Genomic DNA, 4,369 nt, shown 5'->3' on the forward strand with positions numbered 1-4,369 from the left:
TCATCAAGTACCTCCAACTCATGAACTGTACATTCAACAGAGCAAAACCTTGCCTAATCCTCTATCAACCTCTCAATCTCTGCTCTGTGTAAATACATTTTTTCCAGTTACTATCAACCCGTCACAATGAGGGTCTTCCTACCCTTCATTGACTCTCCCCTAGATGCCTATCTATTTCAAGATCGTGGGGATGTAGGCTCAGGGTGAAGATCTTGGTACCTTGGGTAGGCAAAGCAATGTTTTGGGTGGTTTGTTGTTGTTGGTTTTTTGTTTTTGTTTTATGGGGGTTTTTGTTTTTTTATGAAACGCATTGTTTCTTTTCCGTCAACCTTATTTCCACTTTTTAAAAGACAGTTTAAGACCATTCCATGGCGGTGTCCACCAACTCAGTGGCCTGAGCAGTGGGAGCTGCAGACGAGTCTTCAGTTGCAGGCTGAGTGCTCCAGTCTTCAGTAGGGAACTGCTGAATTGGCACAGAGGGCACCTCCATGCCTTAGGACCAGTCTGTAACTTCAGGCTGAGTAGCAGTGAATTCAGGAGCAGGGGCCGTCCATTCTCCCTGAAACTCCTCCTTGGTCACAGCCTTTTCAGCAGCAGCCTGTTCTTCCTTTTCAATCTCTTCTGGATCTCTGTAGAAATACAGATCAGGCATGACCTCCCATGGGGGGGCGGGTGGGGGTCCGGGGAGATTGTGCTACGCATGTGCAGGACTTTCTGGGCCAACATCCACCACATCAGATCCACAGAGTGAGCTCCCTTGTTGTTGCATGGGATAGCAATGTCTACATAGTGCAGAGGAGAATCTGTGTTACACAGGGCAATGGTGGGCAAGTTAAGGTAAGATGCTTCTGTCAGAGGCTGATGGTCAGACGAGGCACCCGGAAGGCTACCTGGATCTGGTTAGTGAAGGTTCCAGGAATGAAGCTCCCGGCAATAGGAGTGGCCCCAGTAGCAACAGCAAACTTCAGAACAGCTCTCTGGCCTGTATTTCTGGAGGACATGACACTGGAATCAGCTGGATTTTCAATGGCAACAATGGCACAAGCAGCCAAGAGCAACTTCTCCCAGGTCCTTTTCAAGTTTATGATGTAGATGTACTGTTCCATTTGGAAGTCAAGGTTAGTGCTGCACAAATGCGTTCCTGCCTCAAGGAATTTGAGGACATCCTCCTCCTTCATCTGCAGGACATCAATGGCTCCGGACATTGTGGAAGTTTCCCCTTTAAGTTGTGACGGGAACCAGAACAATGCTGTATAGACCCTTGTGTGGGTTTTGTTGTTGTTTGGTGCCATCAAGTCATAGATGACTCATAGTGACCCTATGAACGAATAGCCTGAGCACTGTTCATACAGTTTCCAGAGGCAAGCCATTTCGGAAGTGGATGCCGCTTCTGCTTCCAGGCTTGATTTAGTCGGGAAGCTCCAGCCAACACTGTCCACCATGGGTACCCATTACCATGATTGGCACATCACTGTCACAGGCTTCAACATCACAGCAACCACGAGTTACCTCTGTACAGCAACGCACAGACCAGTGTTATACCACCTAGAAGAACGTTTGACAGGAAAAGAATTTGAACCTGGCCCGAGGGCTGCAGGCTCTAGGGCCCTTTTGGCTTAAGGCCGCCTCCTGGTTCAAACCCTAGGCCCAGGCTGGCTGCCTTCGCTCCCGGGGACAGAGAAAACCTGCATGTAACAAACACATGCCCAGAAAAGCAGTGTGGGTAGCCCAGAAAAAAAGCCAAAGCAATGTTTTAAAGTGAGACCCCCAGTGCTTTCCATTCTAAGTCAGAGTGTAGGTCTACCTGCCCTGCATGCCAAATGGATGGAGCACAAGATCACTTTTTAAATTCTGTTTGTCTCTCCTTTTATTCTTCCTTTTGTATGATTTAAGTATAAACAGCCATGGAAGTATTTTACCTATGTCTTCAATTTTGGGAAGATAATTTTTCTGAGTATAGAATCTTCATACCACTTACTCTTTTCTCGTATTTTGAAAATAGTGGACTATTACCTTATAACTGACTGGCTCATCATTGAGTGAGGACAAACACGTAGATAACCCAACAATCTATACATTTGAAGCAGCAGGTTGCATGGGAGTTTAGCGTCAAGGATGATGAGACTTTGTCTCAGAAATGTGGGCCATGTTATCAACAGGGTCTTGTCCTTGGAAAAGTTGAGACTTACTTAAAGAGAAGGACACCCTTACAAGGTTGATTCACAGTATGACTATAACAGCAGGCAGGCACAATATAGAGTGTACACAGAGGTAACGTGTGAGGATGGCACATGATAGCGCAAGGTCTTCACTTGCGATACATAGGAATCAAAAGAATTGGAGCGGACTCAATTGCACCTAACTACTTTTCTGTGAAATGTAGAAAACCTTTGCTAACTCCTTAGCTTCGTAGGGTAACTATCTGCTGGAGATGTCCCCTTTTTGACTCCATAGTCATCAGTGCATACCTCAAGCGAAAAAGTGGTTCAGATGGCCATGCTTACTTTCCAATCTTTCTTATTCTTTTAGAATTGGTCTCACAAATCCTAGCTGGTTTGTTAGATTGAATTTCAATTTTAGTCTCCCCAGTGCTGTGTGATAGCCTAAAGCTCTGCTTAGCTACTTCCTTCTGTTAAGCTTTCTTCTTGGTTTCTTGTCTAAAATAATTTAAAATAATTTAAAAGTCACTACATGCCTCAAAGGAAAATGCTGCATGGCATTTTTCCATGAACTTGGTGCTTTTCTATGTTCTCAAGAATGTGGGTTCTCAAATTTTGGCTGCCTTGATTGTTTTCTGATAGGTAACATATTTTTGTTGTTCATTTGTTTGTTTTGCAAGTTGTGTTATATATGTAGATGTTATAATTTTGAGCAATGTAAAAATTTCTTTGTTTTATGCTAATCTATTATAGCCAAAAATAGAAATATCTGCTGGAGCATATTCAAACAAATTTCACTGAACTTATAACTTTGCCAGGAAATATACTCTATGTATATTGTAAAATGATGTGATTATTATTCTTAATATAACTTTCTTCTATTAACATAAAGATAATAATTAGACCCTCAAGAAGATGGATTGATTCAGTAACTGGGGTAATGGGGTTACACGTGTCAGAGACAATAAGAGAGTCACAGGATAGAGCAGGGTTTAGGGCTGTTGTACATAGAGTCACTATGAGTTTCAGGCAACTCGAAGGCACATAACAACACCAAGTCTATACTTAAATCTTTCCAATTATCTCTAAAGGACATCTTTTTTATAGTCTCTTTGTTTGAATTCATACTTAAATAAGGTTCCTAAAGGAGCTTGATGGCACAGTGTTTATATGCTCACATGCACACAATTATAATTACAAAGTTAGCGGTTCGAACCCGCCAGGAGAAATATCTGGCAATCCACTCTTGTAAGGATTAAACTGCCAAAACTCAATGCTTCTGAATCAGTTCAAGTTGATAATGATCTTCCCTTTGATTTCACAAGCTATAAAACTTCATGAGAGGAAACTGCCCATGTCTCTTTCTCTCAGAGCAGTTAGTGAATTTGAACTGCTGCACTTTGGGTTAACAGCTCAATACATAGTGCCACTATACCAAGATTCCAGACGTGAGAACTATGTGGAAAAGTTATGCACTCTTTTACAAGAGCACTATGAGTTGGAATTGGCTTTATGGCATACAAGTCACACATGATATGTTGCTGATGTATCTTAAATTTCTTTTATTATGTAAGAGTCCCCTATGGTATCACCGGCTTACTGTTCAAAATTACTTCCCTAGCCATCAACTTTGAAAAGATATGGAGATAGGAACACATCCTTGCTGCAAACCCTTCCCAATTTTGAACTATGCAGTGTTTCCTTGCTCTATTCTGATGACTGCCTCCTGGTCAAAGTATAGATTTCACATAAGCACAATCAAGTGTTCTGGGATTCCAATTTTTCACAGAGTCAACTACAGTTCGTGTGATCCACTCAGTCAAATGGCTTTGTGTAGTCAATGCAACACAGGTAGACATTCCTCTGGTACTCTGCTTTCAGCCAAGATCTGTCTGACATTAGCTATAATATCCCTAGTGCCACGGCCTCTTCTAAATCCAGACTGCACTTCAGGAAGTTCTCTATTGATATGCTGTTGCAGTCATTTTTTTATAATCTTCAGCAGAATCTTGCTTTTATGTGATATACTGTTCAATACTTTCTGCACTTTCTGATCATCTTTCTTTGGAATGGAAACAAATACAGATTTCTTCTAGTCAGTAGACCAGGTAGGTGGTTGTCCTCCAAATTTCTTGGCACAAGTTAGTGAGCACATCTAGAGCAGCATCTGTTTGTTGAAATCTATCAGTCGGTATACCATCAATTCCTGG

General features: G+C 42.0%; 1 pseudogene; it reads right to left on the bottom strand.

Moving 5' to 3' along the window:
- Positions 1–355: 355 nt before the first annotated feature.
- Positions 356–1,205, bottom strand: LOC102866653 (annotated as a pseudogene).
- Between the last annotated feature and the right edge of the window lie 3,164 nt (positions 1,206–4,369).

The sequence above is a fragment of the Elephantulus edwardii genome, unplaced genomic scaffold (genome assembly GCF_000299155.1).
Source record: "Elephantulus edwardii isolate Elephantulus edwardi_28Jun2011 unplaced genomic scaffold, EleEdw1.0 scaffold00147, whole genome shotgun sequence".
In the NCBI taxonomy this organism is placed as follows: Eukaryota; Metazoa; Chordata; class Mammalia; order Macroscelidea; family Macroscelididae; genus Elephantulus; species Elephantulus edwardii.